This window comes from Tachyglossus aculeatus, chromosome 5 (assembly GCF_015852505.1).
Source record: "Tachyglossus aculeatus isolate mTacAcu1 chromosome 5, mTacAcu1.pri, whole genome shotgun sequence".
In the NCBI taxonomy this organism is placed as follows: Eukaryota; Metazoa; Chordata; class Mammalia; order Monotremata; family Tachyglossidae; genus Tachyglossus; species Tachyglossus aculeatus.
Genome location: NC_052070.1, coordinates 37,910,411 through 37,924,649, shown reverse-complemented (window position 1 = coordinate 37,924,649; position 14,239 = coordinate 37,910,411). Strand labels below are relative to the sequence as shown.

Below are 14,239 nucleotides of genomic sequence, written 5' to 3'. Positions count from 1 at the left end.
TTAACAAATGCCATCATTATTATTATTATTATTATCTAGAGACGGCCCCTACCCAACAGCGGGCTCACAGTCTAGAAGGGGGAGACAGAGAACAAAACAGAACATATTAACAAAATAAAATAAATAGAATAAATACGTTCTCTTCCAAGAGGCCTTCCCAGACTAAGCCCCCCAATTCCCCTTCTCTCCTTCCCTTCAGCTTCGCCCTGACTTGCTCCCTTTCTTCATCCCCACAACTTGATCACATTGTATCCCCCCAGCACTTAGAACAGTGCTTGGCACATAGTAAGCGCTTAATAAATGCCATCATCATCAACTTCTTTGTTCCTGTTACCGCATCTGTAAAATGGAGATTAAGACTGTGAGCCCCACGTGGGACAACCTGATAACCTCGTATCTACCCCAGCGCTTAGAACAGTGCCTGGCACACAGTAAGCGCTTAACAAATCAATCAATCAATTGTATTTACTGAGCGCTTACTGTGTGCAGAGCACTGTACTAAGCGCTTGGTAAGTACAAATTGGCAACATATAGAGACAGTCCCTACCCAACAGTGGGCTCACACCATCATTATTATTATTATTAGACTGGCAACCTCTGCAACAGGGTATTGCTCTATACATATTTGGACGCCAACCCCTGGACTGCAGTTTCCACGACAAAACACCAGAAATAGAAGGAATAGTGCATACACATTTTTTACTCTATTTATTTATTTATTTATTTTATTTGTACATATCTATTCTATTTATTTTATTTTGTTAGTATGTTTGGCTTTGTTCTCGGTCTCCCCCTTTTAGACTGTGAGCCCACTGTTGGGTAGGGGCCGTCTCTATATGTTGCCAATTTGTACTTCCCAAGCGCTTAGTACAGTGCTCTGCACATAGTAAGCGCTCAATAAATATGATTGATGATGATGATGATGATATTAATCAGTAGTGTATGGATTTGAATGCAGAGAAGCAGCATGGCCTAGTGGAAAGAGCACAGACCTGGGAGTAAGAAGCCTGGGTTCTAATCCCAACACCGTCCCGTGTTTGCTGTGTGGTGCTGGGCAACTCACTTAACGTCTCAGTACCTTGCCTCAGTGTAAAATGGAGATTAAGTCATCCTCTCCCCAAGACTGCGAGCCCCTTCTGGGGCAGGGAAAGTGTCCAGCTGATTATCTTGTATCAACCCCAGCAATCAGTAGCCCTTGACACATATAAAACACTTAAATACCATTACAAAAAAAGAGCTAGGTGTATCCTTTAAAATTGTTTTCAAATTTTACCTCCCTAAACCTCTCACCGATTCAGAAACCCACGAAGAAAAAGAATCCTAACGCTTTGTCTAGGAATTAAGACCTCACACTACAGAGAAAGGAAACTACTGCTCCATCATGAACCTAATATCCCCCCAGTGCTTAGAACAGTGCTCTGCACATAGTAAGCGCTTAACAAACGCCATCACTAATAAAATCTGTTGGTATCTTTTACTGAAAACAGCGAGAAAACTATTTACCCCTTTTCTCCACAGCTCAAAGCATTTTCACATAAAGCATTCCTTTTCCTCCCACACTATTTCGGTGGGCTTCGGAGAAGGGCGAACAGGCAAATCAGCAAATTGAATTTACAGATTGGTGAATTGAAAGAGCGGGGCTAGTGACTTGTGTTAAATCACACAGTGAGGTGATGGAGACCGAGGCAGGGAGACAACTCCAGCAGGGTTGGCCGTCGGCCTGTGTTCCCGAGAATTGCTCTTCATCATCAATCGTATTTATTGAGCGCTTACTGTGTGCAGAGCACTGTACTTGCTCTTGGACTTCCTCCCCTTCCCGGCAAGGACTCAATTTAAATCAATCAATCAATCAATCAACCGTATTTATTGAGCGCTTACTATGTGCAGAGCACTGTACTAAGCGCTTGAGAAGTACAAATTGGCAATACATAGAGACAGTCCCTACCCAACAGCGGGCTCACAGTCTAAAAGGGGGAGACAGAGAACAAAACCAAACATACCAACAAAATAAAATAAACAGGATAGAAATGTACAAGCAAAATAAATAAATAAATAAATAAATAAATAGAGTTTATTAATTTAAAATAAGTCAGTGGACGAGAGGAGGCCTGTTTGAAGCCACAGAACCGCACACGCAAGGTAATGATGATAAGAACCGTGGTACTGGTTAAGTGCCAGGTGCTATACTAAGCGCCGGGACTGACACAAGATAATCTGGTCCCCCCATGGGCCTCACAGCCCAAGTAGGAGAGGGGACAGGTATTGAATCCCCATTTAGCAGAAGTGGGATCCGAGGCCCAGAGAAGTTAAGTGACTTGCCCAAGGTCATGCAGCAGGTGAGGGGGCTGGGATTATAACCCAGGTCTTCTGACTCCCAAGCCCAAGCTCTTTGCACTAAAACGGGGTCACAAAAGCTGCGGCAATGATAAGATGGTGGCGGCTATTAGTTTACCCACTTCTGAGCTATTTTCAGAGAAGCAGCGTGGCTCAGTGGAAAGAGCACGGGCTTTGGAGTCAGAGGTCATGGGTTCGAATCCCGGCTCCACCACATGTCTGCTGTGTGACCTTGGGCAAGTCACTTAACTTCTCTGAGCCTCCGTTACTTCATCTGTAAAATGGAGATTAAGACTGTGAGACCCACGTGGGACAACCTGATCACTTTGTATCCCCCCCAGTACTTAGAACGGTGCTTTGCACATAGTAAGTGCTTAATAAATGCCAATATTATTATTATTATTATTATTATTATTATCATTATTATTCAGCCTGGGTCAGGGGAGGAACTGTGGCCTCGTGGAACGGAAATGGGCCTGGGATCGGGGCATCTGGGGCTTAATCCCGACTCCGTCTCTTGCTTGCTGTGCAACCTTGGGCGAGTTACCTCATCTCTCTGTGCCCGTTTCCTCAACTGAACAATGGGGACTCAGTATCTGTTTCCCTCCTTCTTAGACTGTGAGCCCCAGACAATGTCTGCCCTGATATAGCTTGTACCTACCCCAGCAGTTAGTAGAGTGCTTGACACATAATAAGCACTCAGCGGATACCATAATCCCTATTATTATTCATATTTTTATTGCTGTTATTGATTACATTATTATTAGCATTGAGAGTTGGCAGGGATTGATGCTGACGAAATGTGGACATCAAAGTGTCAACATTCACTACCTCCAATTCCCCAGTCCACCAGGTGCCCGGTGTTGAAAACAGAAATCCGACATGGAGGAACGGAGAAGCAAGGACTACAAGTCCATCTCCATCTCAAGCGCTTAGTACAGTGCTCTGCACACAGTAAGAGCTCAATAAAATACGATTGAATGAATGAACCTCCATGATTTCCAGCTCGGGACACTATGCTGTTTCCTGCTAAATGTTATCAGTTTTTCAGAAAAACCATTTCTTAAAATGCTTCATAATTCATACTTACCTGGCGCAAAAGAAAACGTAGGAATCTCCTGCCAACCCTTATTACAGCTCCCTTTTAGTGCTCTTTTGCAAGAGCACTCAATTTTAATGCTGGAATTTCCCACAATTCTCTTTCACGTTAAGAAAACCGCCTTCCACCTTTTCAACCTTTCAAATACTCTGACTTGTGGTGATGATAACCATGGCATTTCTTCAGCACCTACTATGCGCCAGGCAATGTACTAAGCACTGGGGTAGATATAATACCATCAGATCAAACACGGTGCCTGTCCCACATGGGGCTCACACACTAAGGGGGAGATAGAACAGATATTTAATCTTCATTTTACAGGTGAGGAAACTGAAGGACAGAAAAATGAAATCATCATCATCACCAATCGTATTTATTGAGCACTTACTATGTGCAGAGCACTGTACTAAGCGCTGTGTCTTGCCCAAGGGCACAGAACAGGCAAGTAGCAAAGTTTGGTTTTGTTCTCTGTCTCCCCCTTTTAGACTGTGAGCCCACTGTTGGGTAGGGACCGTCTCTATATGCTGCCAACTTGTACTTCCCAAGCGCTTAGTACAGTGCTCTGCACACAGTAAGCGCTCAATAAATACGATTGATGATGATTAGAACCTTCTAGACTGTGAGCCCGCTGCTGGGTAGGGATTGACTCTGTTGCCGAATTGTACTTTCCAAGTGCTTAGTACAGTGCTCCGCACACAGTAAGTGCTCAATAAATACGACTGAATGAATTAGAACCAGGCCTAATTCTGTTCCCTTTCTACGGCGCCAAGCTGCTTCTTTCTATTCACTAACTCGAACAGAGTAACTAAAAGCCATTTCAGTTTAGTATTGATAATGAACGATCCATTTAGCGGAACTACTGACAGATCTCTAGTCTGTTAGCTAAGGAGTGCCTTTCTGTTGACTAGTGCATGGAAGATGACACTTTAAAATGAATTAAAGAACCAACTGCCTTTCGCTTTTCCCTCTATTTGTAATTTTCTTTAAGGTCTCTCTGTCCCACTACACTGACGGTTCAAAGGGCCGGGATCGTGCCTTCTATTTCAACCGAACGCTTCCAAATGCATAGACCATTGCTCTGCACACAGTAGGAGCTCAACTAAGGGGAAATAGTGTGCCTTAGGGGAAAGAGGCCAGGCCTGGGTTCTAATCCCAGCTCTGGCAAATGTTTGGCGTCTGACCTTGGCCACGTCTCTATGCCTCCGGTTCCTTAATCTTAAAATGGAGATTAAATACCTATTAATAATAATAATAATAATGGCATTTATTAAGCGTTTACTATGTGCAAAGCACTGTTCTAAGCGCTGGGGAGGTTACAGGGTGATCAGGTTGCCCCACGGGGGGCTCACAGTCAACCCCCATTTTACAGATGAGGGAACTGAGGCCCAGAGAAGTTAAGTGACTTGCCCAAGGTCACACAGCTGACAATTGGCAGAGCTGGGATTTGAACCCACGACCACTGACTCCAAAGCCCGTGCTCTTTCCTTTGAGCCACACTGCTTCTATTCTCCCTCCTACTTAGACTCTGTGCCCCATGCGGGTCAGGGACTGTGTCTGATCTAATTAATGTGTAATCAATCAATCAATCGATCGCATTTATTGAGTGCTTACTGTGTGCACAGCACTGTACTAAGCGCTTGGGAAGTACAAGTTGGCAACATATAGAGACAGTCCCTACAGCACTTAGAGCAGTGTTCGTTTGACGCACTGTATGCGCTTAACAAGTGGCGTAAACTAAATACCTTTGACTGATTAATATGAACTTAAAATCTGATGAATATGATCAGACTATACAGTCTAAAGAGTCAAAATCTCTACCATTTGCTTTCATTTTGAAAATCAGATTAGAAATTTAAAAGTCATTCATTTGAACACACTTATTGAGCGCTTACTGTGTGCAAAGCACAGTACTTAGCTCTTGAGCACTGCACTGAGCGCTTGAGTCCACATGACATCTTTCAAAAAAGCTAATTTCAGAGGAAATAATGATCCTGCAGCACTCGGCAACATTTGGGAAAGTACTTCACAGGAATGATGGAAAGCGGCCAAAGTAAACATTTCTCGCTCTTCTATCCTCCACCCCTCAAGTTAAAGGTTAAGCTCACTTTCCGCAGAATTTGGAAGGACTGTTTCACATTACGGGGAGTGAGTCAACTCGGAGACGGTTGCTGGTACCCGGAATACCCTGCAGTGCCATAAACAATTCCAAATTCTGTAGAACTCAAAATGAAGGGGAAGGGGGTGGCCTCCATTTCAGCTGGGTTAGAAAGGGGGGAAGACAGATTCAGGACCCAGAAAAGATATGGACCCTCCCCCTCTCCATCCCCCCCATCTTACCTCCTTCCCTTCCCCACAGCACCTGTATATATGTTTGTACATATTTATTACTCTATTTATTTATTTTACTTGTACATATCTATTCTATTTATTTTATTTTGTTAGTATGTTTGGTTTTGTTCTCTGTCTCCCCTTTTTAGACTGTGAGCCCACTGTTGGGTAGGGACTGTCTCTAGATGTTGCCAATTTGTACTTCCCAAGCGCTTAGTCCAGTGCTCTGCACATAGTAAGCGCTCAATAAATACGATTGATGATGATGATGATGATGATGATGAAAGAGCTACCTACTGTCCCAGGCTGCTGGTCCCAGAGGAGGAGAACAAATTACACAGAAGGCAGTTTAGAGTTTAGAAATCTCTGGGAGTGCTGGGAGTTCAGAAATCTGTCATGGACAATCCACATAAGGAGAAAATTCACTCACAGGACAAATAAGATTCAAGTACCCGAACGACACCAAAAATCAATCAAGCGGTGTTACTCAACCATCGGCCTTTCCATGGGATAGACTGAACCTCTACTTAACAGGACCTTACAAACACCCTTTTTAAAAAAAACAGTATTTAAGCTCTTACTATGTGCCACACACTGCAATAAGCGCTGAGGTAGTTACAAGAGCGTCAGGATGTCTTACAAAGGGCTCAATCTCAATCCCCAATTTACAGATGAGGTAACTGAGGCACAGAGAAGCTAAGTTAGAGATGCAGCATGGCGGGGTGGATAGACCAAGGGCCTGGGAGTGTGAAGGTCATGGCTTCTACTCCCAGCTCCGCCACGTGTCCACTGTGTGACCTTCGGGAGTCACTTCACTTCTCTGTGCCTCAGTTGCCTCATCTGTATATATGTATATATGTTTGTACATATTTATTACTCTATTTATTTATTTATTTATTTTACTTGTTCATATCTATTCTATTTATTTTCTTTTGTTAGTATGTTTGGTTTTGTCTCCCCCTTTTAGACTGTGAGCCCACTGTTGGGTAGGGACCGTCTCTATATGTTGCCAATTTGTACTTCCCAAGCGCTTAGTACAGTGCTCTGCACACGGTAAGCACTCAATAAATACGATTGATGATGATGATGATGATCTGTAAAATGGGAATTGAGACTGTGAGCCCCATGTGGGACAGGGACTATATCCATCTCAATTTGTCTGTATCCACCCCAGCCCTTAGTAGAGTGCTTGGCACACAGTAAGCATTTAACAAATACTATCATTATTATTATTCTTAAGTTCCTCTATGCTGCAAGCTCACTGCGGGCAGGGAACGTGTCTACCAACTCTGTTATATTGGACTCCCCCAAGCGCGTACTTAGGACTCTCCCCCTTTTAGACTGTGAGCCCACTGTTGGGTAGGGACTGTCTCTATATATTGCCAACTTGGACTTCCCAAGCGCTTAGTACAGTGCTCTGCACAAAGTAAGCGCTCAATAAATACGATTGATTGATTGAATGATTGACTATATCCATCCCAATTTGTCTGTATCCACCCCAGTCCTTAGTAGAGTGCTTGGCACACAGTAAGCATTTAACAAATACTATTATTATTATTATTATTCTTAAGTTCCTCTATGCTGCAAGCTCACTGCGGGCAGGGAACGTGTCTACCAACTCTGTTATACTGGACTCCCCCAAGCACGTACTTAGGACTATATCCATGCCAATTTGTCTGTATCCACCCCAGTCCTTAGTAGAGTGCTTGGCACACAGTAAGCATTTAACAAATACTATTACTATTATTATTCTTAAATTTCTCTATGCTGCAAGCTCACTGCGGGCAGGAAACGTGTCTACCAACTCTGTTATACTGGACTCCCCCAAGCGCGTACTTAGGACTATATCCAACCCAATTTGTCTGTATCCACCCCAGTCCTTAGTAGAGTGCTTGGCACACAGTAAGCATTTAACAAATACTATTATTATTATCATTCTTCTGAAGTTCTTCTATGCTGCAAGCTCACTGCGGGCAGGAAACGTGTCTACCAACTCTGTTATACTGGACTCCCCCAAGCGCGTACTTAGGACTATACCCATCCCAATTTGTCTGTATCCACCCCAGTCCTTAGTAGAGTGCTTGGCACACAGTAAGCATTTAACAAATACTATTATTATTATTATCATTCTTCTTAAGTTCTTCTATGCTGCAAGCTCACTGCGGGCAGGAAACATGTCTACCAACTCTGTTATACTGGACTCCCCCAAGCGCGTACTTAGGACTATACCCATGCCAATTTGTCTGTATCCACCCCAGTCCTTAGTAGAGTGCTTGGCACACAGTAAGCATTTAACAAATACTATTATTATTATTATTCTTAAGTTCCTCTATGCTGCAAGCTCACTGCGGGCAGGGAACGTGTCTACCAACTCTGTTATATTGGACTCCCCTAAGCGCGTACTTAGGACTCTCCCCCTTTTAGACTGTGAGCCCACTGTTGGGTAGGGACTGTCTCTATATGTTGCCAACTTGGACTTCCCAAGCGCTTAGTACAGTGCTCTGCACACAGTAAGCGCTCAATAAATATGATTGATTGATTGATTGACTATATCCATCCCAATTTGTCTGTATCCACCCCAGCCCTTAGTAGAGTGCTTGGCACATAGTAAGCATTTAACAAATACTATTATTACTATTATTATTCTTAAGTTCCTCTATGCTGCAAGCTCACTGCGGGCAGGGAACGTGTCTACCAACTCTGTTATATTGGACTCCCCCAAGCGTGTACTTAGGACTATATCCATCCCAATTTGTCTGTATCCACCCCAGTCCTTAGTAGAGTGCTTGGCACACAGTAAGCATTTAACAAATACTATTATTATTATTATTATTATTCTTAAGTTCCTCTATGCTGCAAGCTCATTGCGGGCAGGAAACGTGTCGACCAACTCTGTTCTACTGGACTCCCCCAAGCGCGTACTTAGGACTATATCCATCCCAATTTGTCTGTATCCACCCCAGCCCTTAGTAGAGTGCTTGGCACACAGTAAACATTTAACAAATACTATTATTATTATTATTATTCTTAAGTTCCTCTATGCTGCAAGCTCACTGCGGGCAGGAAACGTGTCTACCAACTCTGTTATACTGGACTCCCCCAAGCGCGTACTTAAGACTATATCCATCCCAATTTGTCTGTATCCACCCCAGCCCTTAGTAGAGTGCTTGGCACACAGTAAGCATTTAACAAATACTATTATTATTATTATTATTATTAAGTTCCTCTATGCTGCAAGCTCACTGCGGGCAGGGAATGTGTCTACCAACTCTGTTATATTGGACTCCCCCAAGCGCGTACTTAGGACTATATCCATCCCAATTTGTCTGTATCCACCCCAGTCCTTAGTAGAGTGCTTGGCACACAGTAAGCATTTAACAAATACTATTACTATTATTATTCTTAAATTCCTCTATGCTGCAAGCTCACTGCGGGCAGGGAACGTGTCTACCAACTCTGTTATACTGGATTCCCCCAAGCGCATACTTGGGACTATATCCATCCCAATTTGTCTGCATCCACTCCAGTCCTTAGCAGAGTGCTTGGCACACAGTAAGCATTTAACAAACACTATTATTATTATTATTCTTAAGTTCCTCTATGCTGCAAGCTCACTGCGGGCAGGGAACGTGTCTACCAACTCTGTTATACTGCACTCCCCCAAGCGCGTACTTAGTTCAGTGCTCTGCACTCAATAAACACAACTGATGGATTGACTAAGTGACTTGTCCAAGGTCACACAGCAGCTAAGTGGCTGAGCCAGAATCACAACACAGGTGGCTTTTGCCACTAAACCAAGTTGTTCTCTTCAAAAACAAAGCACAGACTAAATGAGGGAGGTGTTCTAACACCACCTGAGGAGGAGTTCTTACCTGTGAGAGGCCAGGGGAAGACGCATGTCCCGGGGCTGTTGCGGCAAGGTTTGGATGGCCCTTGTTTATTTCATGTGCTGAATAAGGAGATGGGGTGGGAGGTCCTGGTTGTCTTGCTACTTGTGTCACCTGCGGGGAGATAAAATGGTGAGTAACATCAAATATTAGGAATCCAGTCTTACGGGATAGACTGTAGACTAGTCTACTAGTCTACTAGTCTAGCCCCTTCCTTCCTCTCCCCCTCGTCCCCCTCTCCATCCCCCCATCTTACCTCCTTCCCTTCCCCACAGCACCTGTACATATGTATATATGGTTGTACATATTTATTACTCTATTTATTTATTTATTTATTTATTTTACTTGTACATTTCTATCCTATTTATTTTATTTTGTTGGTATGTTTGGTTCTGTTCTCTGTCTCCCCCTTTTAGACTGTGAGCCCACTGTTGGGTAGGGACTGTCTCTATGTGTTGCCAATTTGTACTTCCCAAGCGCTTAGTACAGTGCTCTGCACATAGTAAGCGCTCAATAAATACGATTGATTGATTGATTGATTGACTAGACTGTAAGCTCACTCTGGGCAGGGAATGTCGCTTGATTGGTATACTGAACTCTCCCAAGCACTTAGTACAGTGCTCTGCACACGGTAAGTGCTCATTAGATACGACTGAAGGAATGACTATTGTTCTCTCCCAAGTGCCTAGTACAGTGCTTTGTACATAATAAGCATTCAATAAATTCAACTGAATTCAATGAATGAAAAGAGGCCTCCTTCAATCAGTGGTTCACCTGACTTCTCTCAGAGAAATTATGCAATAAATTTAAGCTTCCCCTTCCCATTTAGTTGACTTTCATTCAATTCTGTGTCCTGATGTGAACTCTGTATAATAGTTGTGTATCATAAAATAGCTACCAGCTATTAGCTTTGCCTAATCCTGGCAGTTGTTTTTTTCCTCCGGAACAACTCCACGATCCTCCCTTCCCTCTCCATCCAAACAGCATTCATTCATTCACTCAATCATATTTATTGAGTGCTTACTGTGTGCAGAGCACTGTACTAAGCGCTTGGGAAGTACAAGTTGGCCACCTATAGAGATGGTCCCTACCCAACAGTGGGCTCACAGTCTAGAGGGGGAGACAGAGAACAAAACCAAACATATTAACAAAGTAAAATAAATAGAATAAATATGTACAAGTAAAATAAATAGAGTAATAAATACGTACAAACATATATACATATAAGATGGTCTATGCATTTGTTATTTCCCAGCAAGACTAGTGCGTCAGGATCCTCCCTGGTCTTCTTGACTCCAATCTCTCCCGTCTCTAATCCCTATTTCATTCCGCTGCCCGAATCTGGAGGGGTTGAGCTGACTGAGCTTTTAAAAGCCGACGGTAAGGAGCTTCTGTCTGACGTGGAGGTGGACGGACTACCACTGGAGGTTCTGGGGAAGTGAGGTGATGATGATGATGGCATTTATTAAGCGCTTACTATGTGCAAAGCACTGTTCTAAGCGATGGGGAGGTTACAAGGCGATCAGGTTGTCCCACGGCGGGGCTCACAGTCTTAATCCCCATTTTACAGATGAGGTCACTGACGCACAGAGAAGTGAAGTGACTTGCCCAAAGTCACACAGCTGACAGTTGGCGGAGCCCGGATTTGAACCCCTGACCTCTGGCTCCAAAGCCTGGGCTCTTTCCACTGAGGCACGCTGCTTCTCAAGTGAGGAGATGTGGACCGAATGATCCGGGCAGCAGCGTATGGACGCTTCTTGCGAGTAGAAATCATATGTTTTGACACTGTTGCAGTGTACTCTCCCAAGCGTCTCATACATTGTTCTCCACACAGTAGGCACTCAATAAATAAAATTGACTGGAGTGAGAAGAGACAGGAGGCAGGGAAGTAAGCAAGGATGCTGACTGCGGTAGTCAAGTTGGGATATGAGAAGTGCTTGGATCAGCGTAGTAGCAGTTTGGATAGAGGAAAGGGTGGATTTTAGAGATGTGTGAAGGTAGAACCCAACAGGATTTAGTGAAAGATTAAGTACGTGGGCTGTACAAGAGAGATAAGTTGAGGATGATGCCAAGGTTACAGGCTTGGGATAGGGAGGATAGTGGGATTGTCTACAGTAATGGGAAAGACGGGGAGGACTGCGTTTGGGTGGAAAGATGGGAAGTTGTTTTGGAAACATTAGGTTCGCATTACTGGAGGAACATGATGATGATGATGGTATTTGTTAAGCGCTTACTATGTGCAAAGCACCGTTCTAAGCGCTGGGGAGGATACCCGGTGATCCGATTGTCCCACGTGGAACATCCAGGTAGAGATGCCCTGAAGGCAGGAGGGAATGTGAGACTGCAGAGAAGGAATGAGGTCTGGGCTGGAGAGGCAGACTTGGGAATCATCGGTGTAGAGACAGTAGTTGAAGCCGTGGCAGTGAATGGGTTCTCCAAAGAATTGGGTGTCGATGGAGGATAGAAGGGGAACCGGATCCAAGCCTTGAGGAACTCTGTCAGAGGAAGAGCTCACAAGGGAAACTGAGAAGGAGAGGCCAGAGGAATCAGGGAAGCAGCAGAGAACAGTGCTGGTAAAGATAAAGTTGGACAAAGTTTCCAGGAAAATGGGGCTGAGAGGCTGGCAGGTTTTTTTTTTTAATCAATCGTATTTATTGAGCGCTTACTGTGTGCAGAGCGGGCATTTATTAAGCGCTTACTATGTGCAAAGCACTGTTCTAAGCGCTGGGGGATACAAGGTGATCAGGTTGTCCCACGTGGGGCTCACAGTCTTAATCCCATTTTACAGATGAGGTAACTGAGGCACAGAGAAGTTAAGTGGCTTGCCCAAGGCCCCACAGCTGACAAGTGGCGGAGTCGGGATTCGAACCCATGACCTCTGACTCCAAAGCCCGGGCTCTTTCCACTGAGTCACGCTGCTTCTCGCTAGGTTTGGCAAGCAAGTCATTGGTGATTTGAGAGAGAGCCGTATCAGTGGCATGAAGGGGGCAAAAATTCATTCATTCACTCATTCGTTTTTATTGAGCGCTTACTGTGTGCAGAGCACTGTACTAAGCGCTTGGGAAGTACAAGTTGGCAACATAGAGAGACGGTCCCTACCCGACAGTGGGCTCACAGTCTAAAAATCAGATTGGAGGGCATCAAGGAGAGGTTCGGAGGATAGGAAGTGGAAGCTGCAGCTGCAGGCAACTCATTCAAGGAGTTTGGAGAGGAAAGGTAGGAGGGAGTTGCAGCGATAACTGGAGAGAGCTCTGGGATCACGGGAGGAGTTTTTCTTTTTACACTAGGGGATATTCGAGCATGTTTAAAAGCATTGGGGAAGAAACCCCATCATTTAGTATCTGACAATTTCTCTCCCCTCATTCAAAGCCTTATTGAAGGCACACCTCCTCCAAGAGGCCTTCCCTGACTAAGCCGTCATTTCCTCTTCTCCCATTCCCTTCTGCGTCGCTTTGATTTACTCCCATTATTCATCCCCCATCCCAGCCCCACAGGACTTTTGTACAAATCTGTTAGAGAAGCAGCATGGCCTATCGGGTAGAGCACGAGCCCAGGAGTGAGAAGGTCATCATCATCATCACCATCAACCGTATTTATTGAGCGCTTACTGTGTGCAGAGCACTGTACTAAGCGCTTGGGAAGTACAAGTTGGCAACATGACGAGACAGTCCCTACCCAAGTAGGCTCACAGTCTAAAAGGGGGAGACAAAACCAAACATACTAACAAAATAAAATAAATAGAATAGATATGTACAAGTAAAATAAATAAACAAATAAATGGAGTAACAAATATGTACAAACATATATACATATATACAGGTGCTGTGGGGAAGGGGAGGAGGTAAGATGGGGGGTGGAGAGGGGGACGAGGGGGAGAGGAAGGAAGGGGCTCAGTCTGGGAAGGCCTCCTGGAGTAGGTGAGCTCTCAGTAGGGTCATGAGTTCTAATCTCAGCTCTGCCACTTGTCTGCTGTGTGACCTTGGGCAAGTCACTTCACTTCTCTGTGCCCCAGTCCCCTCATCTGTAAAATGGGGATTGAGGCTGTGAGCCCCACATGGAACAGGGACTTTATCCACCCAGTTTGCTGTACCCACCCCAGCGCTTAGTACAGTGCCTGGCACACAGCAGGTGCTGAACAAACACATTATTATTATTTATTTATAATGATGTCTGTCTCCCCCTCTAGACTGGAAGCTCATTGTGGGCAGGGAATGTATCTGTTTTATATTGTATTCTCCCAAGCACTTAGTCCAGTGCTTCGCACCCAGGAAGCGCTCAAAAATTTGACTGAATGAATGAATAGTACAGTGCTTATGACTCACTGCAACAGCTCCGAAGACTTTAGCGCTCAATAAATGCGACTGAATGAACGAATGAATGAAAGACTTGTGGACTAATCCACGTAGGCTGCGGGACGTGTAATTTGAAATTATTGTACATCAGTTTAATACCATTATTTGAATGTGATTTGTTTGCTGAGATACTTTGGGGTGAAAACTTGAGTCACGGGGGAATGGAGTTGTTACTGACGAGGCAGGATCAGATGTCTCCTTCTGGAACAAGGGCCTGGTAACAGTTTGAAAATTCTTAC

General features: G+C 44.3%; 1 protein-coding gene across 1 annotated transcript in view; it reads right to left on the bottom strand.

Annotated features, from left to right (window-relative positions):
- Positions 1-9,684, bottom strand: part of EIF4G3 (eukaryotic translation initiation factor 4 gamma 3) — a 288,773-nt gene extending 279,089 nt beyond the window's left edge. Inside the window, 1 exon segment of the mRNA XM_038747121.1 lies at positions 9,634-9,684. The gene's annotated coding sequence lies outside the window, so the exon portion shown is untranslated.
- Positions 9,685-14,239: the final 4,555 nt, after the last annotated feature.